Source organism: Suncus etruscus, chromosome 5 (assembly GCF_024139225.1).
Source record: "Suncus etruscus isolate mSunEtr1 chromosome 5, mSunEtr1.pri.cur, whole genome shotgun sequence".
Classification (NCBI taxonomy): domain Eukaryota; kingdom Metazoa; phylum Chordata; class Mammalia; order Eulipotyphla; family Soricidae; genus Suncus; species Suncus etruscus.
In genome coordinates this window covers 63168592-63179578 of record NC_064852.1, presented here as the reverse complement: position 1 = coordinate 63179578, position 10987 = coordinate 63168592, and the positions used below count along the sequence as shown (strand labels likewise).

General features: G+C 34.8%; 1 non-coding gene across 1 annotated transcript; it reads right to left on the bottom strand.

The window, feature by feature from the left end:
- Positions 1–3189: 3189 nt before the first annotated feature.
- On the bottom strand, positions 3190–3296 carry LOC126010640 (U6 spliceosomal RNA). Its single transcript, XR_007496659.1, has one exon. It is a non-coding gene; the product is annotated as a U6 spliceosomal RNA (small nuclear RNA).
- Between the last annotated feature and the right edge of the window lie 7691 nt (positions 3297–10987).

Genomic DNA, 10987 nt, shown 5'->3' with positions numbered 1-10987 from the left:
TCTACATCTTTAGACTACTACGTAATTTTCAATTCAAGCATGTCATAAATGCTCAAAAATGCCTAGATGTTATATGATAATTTTTATGTAACATTTTAGCAAACCAGAGAAGCAGTACAGGGCTTTCGAAGCTTTCCTCGTTCACAGCTGATTCCAGTTTGTTCCCCCAGTATCCCACCTGAGCACAAGCTCCAGTAGAAGTGATCTCTGAGCAGAGAATCAGGTATAAGCCCTGAGCACCATCAGGTGTGCACCCTCTCCCCTCACTAAAGTTTATGTTAATGAAATTTAATTTGTGAAATTCTAAACTATATATATAAATGTATATATATAAACTATAGTGTCACTACTCCTGAAAATCAGTATTGGCATTTTGGCTTACTTTTTTTTAGTATTTATCCTTATAAAATTAAAATACTATTAATACATTCATTTAGTAATATGTCTATACTATAAAATTTTCTTTTATTTATGTTTATATGGCATATTCTTGTCCATAAGAAGGCCCAAGGAACCCAAAATGACCTTAAGAACAGTAAGTTTAGAAAATTTGAAGAATATGAATATATAAAATATATATTAACCTATTATAATTCTATACATCAGCAATAGCAATCTGAAAAATGAAATTATAAAGCAATCCATTTATAATAATATCAAGAAGAATGAAATGCTTAGGAATAAATTTTAAAAAATAAGGTATGACTTTTTTTCTTTAAATTGAAAATTGTTTTTGAAAGAAATGAAAGGAGACTTAAATACATGGAACTATAACCCATGTTTATGGAACAAAGGAATTGATATTGTTAAGATGACTCTACTCTCCAAACTGATCTATAGATTCAAGGTAATACAAAGGAGAATCCTGATAGGGATTTTTGCAGAATTTGACATGTTGATTCTAAAATTCATATAAAAATGCAAGGGATCTGAATAGCTAATGACATTTTGAGAAAAATAGATTCAGATGACTTGATTTCTTTCTGATTTAAAGTCAAGAGAATGTGATATTGTTGTCATAAAGATAGATATATAGATTAGTGAAATAAAGTTGGGAAACCAAGATAAACATTTTTTATGGTTGATTGATTTTCTATGAGGATGTCTAAGTAATTCAATGGAAAAGATGAGTCTTTCAAAAAACAGTACTGAAATAACGAAATACATACATGCAAAAAATCCGAAATGAATTTGTGTCCCTTTTTTGTAGCTTACAAAAAATTAACTCAATGTAGATCATACATTTAAATGAAAGAGCTAAAAGCATAAAGCTCTTTGAAGAAAACATAGCAGTAAGTCTCCATGACCTTGAATTAGGCAAAGCCTTTTTTTATATACAACACCAAAAGCACAAACCAAAAAAAAAAGAAAAAAGAAAAAAATGCATACATTTCAGTACATCAAAATGAAAACTTTTCTGCTGCAAAAGACATCATGACAAAAAAAATGAGAAGGCACCCTACATAATAGGAGGGGGAAATTTTAAATCATATATCTGATAAGCAAGTTGTATCTGGAATAGATAAATAACTATGAAATAATAGTATGAAGATAAATAAATCAATGGAAAATGTATCTGAATAGATTTTTCTCCAAATAAGATATACAAATAGTTAATATATTCATGAAAAGATGTACAGTATTATTATCCATCAGTAGAATACAAATAAAAACCATATAAAATGCTACTAAACATACACAGTGATGTTTATAAATAAAACAATAATAAAATACAAGTATTTGATGAAATTGGGATCCTTATATACTGCTTGGTGGAGTGCAAGATGGTGCTGTGGAGTAAGAAAATAACCTGGTACTTCCCAAATAATTCACCATCTGATCTAATAGGTCTACTCTTCAGTGTGTATTCTAGAGAAGTAAAAATACATATTCTGGGCCCGGAGAGATAGCACAGTGGTGTTTGCCTTGCAAGCAGCCGATCCAGCACTTAAGGTGGTTGGTTCGAACCCCGGTGTCCCATATGGTCCCCCGTGCCTGCCAGGAGCTATTTCTGAGTAGATAGCCAGGAGTAACCCCAGAGCGCCGCCGGGTGTGGCCCAAACCCCCCCCAAAATGCATATTCAGACAAAAACTTATATTCAATTGCTAGTAAACAACAAAAATATTACTGTTGTCTATTCATAATAGATAAAAGTAAAAATAGCTAAAGTGTCCATTAACAGGTAGATATCTGTACAATAAAATATTACTCAGCAATAAAATTCTAAAATATGCTGAGGCTGGAGCAGTGAAGCAGTGGCAGGACATTTGCCTTCTATGCAGCTGACCTAAGACGGACCAAAGTTCGATCATCTGGCATCCCATATGGTTCCCCAAGCCAGGAGCAATTTCTGAGTGCAGAGCCAGGAGTAATCCTTGAGCATTACTGGGGGTGTGGCCTAAAAAACAAAAAAATTTTAAAATATGTTATAATATAAAATAATTCCTGAAAATAGATTCTGGAGCAGAGAATTAAACAGACAGAATGAGAAATGATTCCAAACAGAATTAGGGTTTCTATCTGAGATAATGAAAATGTTCAAAAATTTATTGTTCCACAATCCTGTGAACATGGTAAAATGCAAGCATTAATTGCAGATATTTAATTAATTTTACCATATGTGAATTATATCTTAATTTAGCTATTACAAGTGTATAGTGTGGAGTTTTTTGGATGTTAGACATTCTTTATAGCATTTTATGTTGGTTGCGTAATGTTTCATTATATGACTAATTCATTATATGACTACACTTTATCTAGTTAAAACTTGAGTACTAGGGAGCTGGAGTTTGTCTAGCATGTGTCTAGAATGCTCTGGGTTCAAACCTTTGTGTGTATATCTTGTATATTAATGACAATTTCCTTATGTTTGATTCCTGATAGAGTTAAGTTCTTATAATAAATTGCTCAATGGTCTCAGAAATATTTTACTAACCAGAGTGTCCTGTTCACAATACATATATTCTTTTTTTATTTTTATTTTTTTATTTTTGGTTTTCTGGGCCACACCCGGTGATGCTCAGGGGTTACTCCTGGCTATGTGCTCAGAAATCACTCTTGGCTTGGGGGATCATATGGGATGCCGGAGGATGGAACATCGGTCTGTCCTATGCTAGCGCCGGCAAGGCAGATGCCTTACCACTCCACGCCACTGCTATGGCCCTGAAACATATAGTCTTTTTTTTTTTTTAATTATGGAACGCTTCACAAATTTGCGTGTCATCCTTGCACAGGGGCCATGCTAATCTTCTCTGCATCGTTCCAATTTTAGTTCATGTGCTGCCGAAGCAAGCACTTAACATATTTTCTTAAACATGAACTATCACTAGCAAGCATACCAATGTCAGTTAATAGAGAGAAATAATAGATGATTGTTTTGTGGAGACCAGAATGTTAATGATAGTACAGGGGGATAATGCTCTAGCCTTGTATACAGTCAACCGTTGTTTAATCTCTGACACCACATATTATCTCCAGAGCCCCACTAGGAGTGATTCCTGCGAACATCACTAGGAGTAAGCCTGGGATACCAAAAGCGGCCCAAAACAAAACAAGATCATCATTTATGTTCTTTATTACACAGTGGTAAGAGTAACCATTATTTACCTATTGATGAGGTTGTTTTTTCTAACATACATGATTTAATTTTTCTATTTTTTCTTGTGATTGACTGTCCTTTATACATTTATAACTTACCATTTTGATATTAAAATTAGGCTATAATTTTAAAAACCATACTTGGAGGTCTCAAAAGCAGTGCTTAGAAGACCCAGGTTTCCTTTTCTATGATTTTCAGACATTCAAGAAGGTAATTCAATGTTAGAGTCCATGAAAATATAATTTGTCTATTCATCTTTAAATTGTTTTGGTGTTTTTGTTTTAAAGTCCTGAGTTTCATTTTATGTAGTCAAATGTATTGATTTTATTCTGAGGTTTCTTATTTTCTTTTATCCTTAGGAAGTCCTCTCATCCTTTATTTTTTCTTATATTTTTGTGGTTATGTATTTATAATTAACCTTTTATTCATCTGGAATTTGTTTTGACTTCTGACTTAAATTAAGATCCATTTTCCCTGCCCAATTGTTACAAAATTATCTCGTCTCTTTTTCATTATTGGATTCTCCTTTGTTTATCTCCTTTAAAGTGTAACAATATCTTTATTATATAACAATTACACTTATATTTCTGTCCTCTACATTTGGTGTACAAAATACAGCTTTTCTATTTTTATTTATTTTTATTTTTTATAATATCTTTATTTAAGTACCATGATTACAAATATGTTTGTAGTTGGGTTTCAGTTATAGAAAAGAACATTCCCCTTCACCACCAATTTCCCCTATATCCCTCCTCCCCCACCCCCTGTCTGTCTTCAAAAGACATTTTATTTCACTCACTACTATTATCATGATTGTTGTTAGTGTAGTTATTTCTCTAACTGCACTAACCAACCTTGTGGTAAGCTTCATATCATAGAATGGGCCTTTAAAACCTCATCTCCATTGTCTCTGGCTATTATTACCATACTGTCTTTTATTTTTCTTAAATCCCACAGATGAGTGTGACTGTTCTGTGTCTATTTCTCTCCCTCTGACTCATTTCATTCAGATACGTTTACATGTCCATCCATGTATAGGAAAATTTTATGACTTCACTTTTCCTGACGGATGCATAGTATTCCATTATGTATATGTATCATAGTTTCTTTAGCCACTCAACTGTTTGGGGGCATTTATTTGGGTTGTTTCCAGATTCTGGTTATTATAAATAGAGCTGCACACTTCATGAAGCTCACCACAAAGAGTGATGAGTTTAGTTAGAGAAATAATTACACTGAGAACTATTATAATAATGTGAATGAATGAGGGAAGTAGGAAGCCTGTCTAGAGTACAGGCGGGAGTGGGTGGGGTGAGGAGGAGGGAGATTTGGGACACTGGTGATGGAAATGTTGCACTGGTGATGGGGGGGGTGTTCTTTACATGACTGAAACCCAACCACAATCATGTTTGTAATCAAGGTGTTTAAATAAAATATTAATTAAAAAAGAAAAGAAAAAATAGAGCTGCAAAGAATGTAGCTATGCAGAAGGCATTATTGTATTGTGTTTTTGTGTTCTTAGGGTATATATCTAGGAGTGGTATAGCTGGATATATGGGGGCTCAATTTCCAGGTTTTTGAGGAATCTTCATATTCCAATATGAATATGAATATATTCTGAATCTTCAGAAAGGTTGGACTAGGTAGCATTCCCACCAGCAGTGAATGAGAGTTTTTTCTCCCCACATTCCCCTAGGATGATTGTTCTTTGTGCTGTGTGCCAGTCTCTGTGGCATGAGATGGTACCTCATTGTTGTTTTGATTTGCATCTCCCTGATCATTAGTGATGTGGAACACTTTTTCATGTCTCTTTTGGCCATCTGTATTTCTTCTTTGAGAAAATGTCTGTTCATCTCTTTTTCCCATTTTTTGATGAGGTTAGATTTTTTTTTCCTTGTTAAGTCCTGTCAATATCTTGTATATCTTAGATATTAACCTCTTACCTGATGGGTATTTGGTGAATAGCTTCTCCCATTCTTTGGATGGCCTTTGTATCCTAGTCACAATTTCCTTTGAGGTGAAGGAGCTTTGTAGTTTAATATAGTCCCATTTGTTATCTCTGCTTCCACTTTTTTGGACAGTGATGTTTCCTCCTTGAAGATGCCTTTTGTCTCAATGCCATGGAGTGTTTTACCTAGGTGTTATTCTATATATCCTATGGTTTGGGTCTGATATCAAGGTCTTTAATTCATTTGAATTTGACCTTTATGTATAGTGTTAGATATAGGTCTGATTTTGCTTTTTTTAGTATGTGGCTGACCAGTTGTCCCAACATCACTTGTTGAAGAGGCTTTCCTTCCTCCATTTTGCATTTATTACTCCTTTATTAACGATTGATTGATTATATGTCTGGGGAACAATCTACAAATACTCACATATATTTTATTGTTTTAAGGGTCTGTTTTCATTCCAATATCATGCTGTTTTAATGACTATTGCTTTGAAATACAATTTAAAGTTGGTGAAAGTTATGCCTCCTATCTTCTTTTTCCTAATGGTTGCTTTAGGTATTCATGGGTGGTTATTGTACCAAATAAATTTTAGGAGTGTTTGATCCACTTTGAAGAATTTTCATGGGTGTCTTTGAATTGCATTAAATCTATACAATGCTTTGGGTAGTATTGCCACTTTAATTATGTTAATGCTCCCAATCCATGAACAGGATATGTGTCTCTATTTCCTTGTGTCTTCTTTTATTTCTGAGACACTGTTTTGTAGTTTTCTCTGTATAGGTCCTTCAACTTTTTAGTTAAGTTGACTCCAAGGTATTTGAGTTTCTATTACATTAATGTGAATAGAATTGTTTATTTTAATGTCCATTTCTTCTCTATCATTATTTGTGTATAAGAAGGCCATTGGTTTTTGAGTGTTAATGTTGTAGCATTTCACTTTGCAATACGAGTCTATTGTTTCTAGAAGCTTTTTGGTAGAGTCTTTAGAGTTTTCTAAATATAGTATCTTGTCATCTTCAAGCAGTGAGAGCTTGAATTCTTCCTCTCCTATCTGGATGCCCTTGATATCTTTTTCTTGCCTAATTGCTATAGCGAGTGCTTCCAGTATTATGTTGAATAGGAATGGTGAGAGGGGAAAGCCTTGTCTTATACCAGATTTTATAGTAAAGACTTTTAATTTATCTCCATTGAGAATAATATTTGCCATTGGCTTGTGGTAAATGGCCTTGACTATACTGAGAAAAGTTCCTTCCATTTCCGTCTTGTTGAGAGTTTTTATCATGAATGGGTATTGAACCTTATCAAATGCTTATCATATGATCATATGGTTTTTATTTTTCCTTTTGTTATATGGTGTGTTATGTTGATTGACTTAATTATGTTAAATCATCCTTGCATTCCTGGAATGGAACCTACTTGTTCATGGTGTATGACCTTCTTGATGAGGCATTGAATCCTATTTGCCAGAATTTTGTTGAGGATCTTTGCATCTGTGTTCATCAGGTATATTGGTCTGTAATTTTCTTTTTATTCAGCACTTCTGTTTCTGGTATCAGGGTGAGAATATTTGACAGTGTTTTAGTTCCTTCAATTTCCTAGAAGAGCCCAAAAAGTATTGATAGTAGTTCCTCTTGAAAGATTTCAAAGAACCCATCTGGGCCTGGGCTTTTGTTTTTCTGAAGACTTTTGTTTACCATTTTAATGTTTTCAAAGTAATGGGTCTGTTTAGATATGCTAGGTCATCCTGATTTAACTGTGGAAGATTATTAGAGTTCAATAATGTTTCCATTTCTTCCAGGTTCTCTTGTTTTGCAATATAGAGTTTCTCAAAGTAGTCTTTGATTACCCTTTGAATTTATGTAGTATCTCTAGTGATCTCCCCATATTCATTTTTAATTCAGTTTATTAAGTTTCTCTTCCTTCCTCTTTTGTGAGTTTTACAAGTGTTTTATCTATCTTGTAGATTTTTTTTCGAAGAACCAACTCTTACTTTCATATCTCTTTTGGATTGTTTTTTTGGATTTCCACTTCAATTATTTCTGTTCTAAGCTTTTTTGTTTCCTTCTGCTTACCTATTTTTGGTTTATTTTGTTAATCATTTTCTAATTTTATAAGTGTGTCATTTTTTTTTGTTTTTGTTTTTGGGCCACACCCGGTGATGCTCAGGGGTTACTCCTGGCTATGTGCTCAGAAGTTGCTCCTGGCTTGGGGGACCATATGGGACACCGGGGGATCGAACCGCGGTTCGTCCAAGGCTAGCGCAGGCAAGGCAGGCACCTTACCTTTAGCGCCACTGCCCGGCCCCTATAAGTGTGCCATTAATTTGTTTATGTAGGCCCTTTCTTCCTTCCTGATGTGTGCTCACAAAGCTATACATTTTCCTTTTAGTGCTGCTTTTCCTGTGTCTCACAAATTCTGATAATTTGCATCTTCATTCACATTTGTTTCCAGGAATCTTGATTTCCACTTTGATTTCATCTCTGACCCATTGGTTGTTCATAGTGAGCTGTTTGATTTCCAGGTTTTAAAGTTTTTCCTCTGTGTCTGTTTGTAATTCACTTCTAATTTCAGTGCATTATGATCTGAGAAGTAATTTTGTATAATATATTCTTGATTTTATAGAAGTATGTTTTATGAGGCATTATGTAGTCTATCCTGGAGAATGACCCATGTGCATTGGAGAAGAATTTGTATCAAGTTTTTGTTGGGATGGAGTGCCCTTTATATATATATATATATATATATATATATATATATATATATATATATATATATATATATATATATATATATATATTCTTGTTGAGTTTTAGCCTGGTTCACCTATCAAGATCTCCCACTATTATTTTGTTGCTATTTATTTCTTCTTTCAGATTTGTCAACAATTGTTTTAAATATTTTGCTGGTCCCTCACTGGGTGTGTATATGCTAGGAATGTGATTTCTTCCTGTTATACATATCCCTTAATTGTTATGAAATATCCATCTTTATTTCTTATAAATTTTCTAAGTCTAAAATTTGTATCATCTGATATTAATATGGCCACTCCAGGATTTTTAAGGGAGTTGTGTGCTTAATATTTGTCCTTTCATCAAAACCTTTGATTTTGAGTCTGTTTGTCCTAGCTATTCAGATGTGTTTCTTGTAGATAGTAGAATGTTGGATTGAGCTTTTTGATCCATTTTGCCACCCTGTGTTTCTTAATTGTTACATTTAGTCTATTCATGTTGAGAGAGATAATGGTCATGGTATTTAGTGTCATCTTTGTGTAGGAGTTTGGTGTGCCTATTGGTCTGTCTTGTCTTAAAATATACCTTTCAGTTTGTCTTTTTTATTCATATCTTTAAGCATCATGATTATAAATGTTTGCAGTTGGATTTAAGTTATTTAAAAAAGGATACGTCACTTCACAGTGCAATATTTTCACCACCAATACCCCCCCATTACCATACTCCCAACCTTTTGCCTGTATTTGAGACAGGCATTCTATTTCTCTCATTCACTACCATTGGAGTTATTTCTCTATCTGTTGGACTTTTAAAGCTGGTTTTGAGACTGTAAAGTTTCTAACCTGTTATTTTTTTTTTGAAACTATGATTGCTTCCTTAAAACCTGAATGTGAGTCTTGCTGGGTAAAGTATTCTAGACAAAGCATGCATTTTGTGAGTTTTGTCACTATATTCCACCATTTGCCTTCAGGCCTTGAGGGTCTCTTGTGACAGATCTGTTGTAAATCTTAAGGATGCTCCTTTGAATGTAACTTTCTTTTTTGATCTTGATGCTTTCAGTGAACTATCCCTATTTGTGGAATTTGTCATTGTGACTGAGTGTGTCTTGGGGTGCTTTTCTTTGGATCTCTTTTAGAATTCAGAATTTGGTTGCATGCACCCTTTAGCTTTGGGAGTTTCACTGCAATGATGTCCTTGTCTAATGATACTTCATGGAGATTTTCTTCCTGAGTCTCTGGAACTCCAATGATTCTTTTATTGTTTCTGTTGATTGTACTGAAGACTTCTATTTTTGTCTGTTCAGATTCTTTGAGGATTTTTGCCATTGCCAGATCATTTGCTTTAAGGCTCTCTTCTGTTGTATGGCATTGTTATGCATCTCATTTTCCGGCTCACTGATTTGGTCTTCAGCTGCTATTACTTTGTTGAAGAGGTTTTCCAGTGAGGACTTTATTTCACCTACCAAGTTTTTCAGTCCTGCTATTTCAATATGAAGTCTTTTTTTTTAATTTTTATTTTTGTATTCTCTTGATTCTTATTTGTGGTTCCTTCAGCTCTATCCATGCTTTCTTTGAGTTCTATGAGGATCCTCCATATTTCTTCTCTGAACTCCTATCTAAGAGGTTAAATAGGTGGTTGGCACTTTTTGGGTGTTCAGAGCTGCCATCTTCATTCTCTATGCATGGTGTTGGCCTGTGTTGTTTCCCCATTATCACACTTGTAGTGTGAAGTTTTCTGCTTATTGTGCTAGGGTTCATTGACTAGGAGATATGTGGGGCCAAGGAGTAAAGTGGTTCAACAGGGCTCCTTTGGCTCCACCCTTTGTGGGTTGAGCCACTTCACCTTCGTTCATGTGACTTCTTCAGGCTCTTCTGGACCTGGTTGCTCTCAGCACCGGCAGTCACATTAAAAAGTTTAAGAGAAGTAGAATGCCTGTCTCGAATACAGGCAGGGGGTAGAGGAGAAGAGAGGTGGGGGCATTGATTATGGGAATGTTGCATTCATGAAGTTGGGTTTTCTTTTTATGACTGAAACCCAACTACAAACATTATTTAAAAAAATCTGGGGCTGGAGAGATAGCATGGAGATAAGGCGTTTGCCTTGCATACAGAATTCGGTGGTTCGAATCGCAGCATCCCATATGGTCCCCCGAGCCTGCCAGGAGCGATTTCTGAGTGTAGAGCCAGTAGTAACCCCTGAGCGCTGCCGGGTGTGACCCAAAAACCAAACAAAAATGAAACAAAAACAAAACTGTGTGGCATGGATCAGACTAAAATGGCTCACAGTTAGCTTTATTATTCTATTTCTATGTTAGTATTAATCTGAAATACTTTTTGTAGTGTTATAACATATTTTAAAGTGCACCAAATTTATTCACATTACATTTCTTTACCAAATTTGCTTGGATATCCTTATTATTTTAATCTTCTCAATGAATTTTTTTTTTTTTTGGTTTTTGGGCAACACCCATTTGACGCTCAGGGGTTACTCCTGGCTATGTGCCCAGAAATCGCCCCTGGCTTGGGGGGACCATATGGGACACTGGGGGATCGAACTGCGGTCCGTCCTATGCTAGCGCTGGCAAGGCAGACACCTTACCTCTAGCGCCACCTTCCCGGCCCCATTCTTCTCAATGAAATTTAAAATGTATTCTTTTTTTTTTTAGCCATACCAGATTTATTCAGTGCTTATTCCTAATTCTATGCTC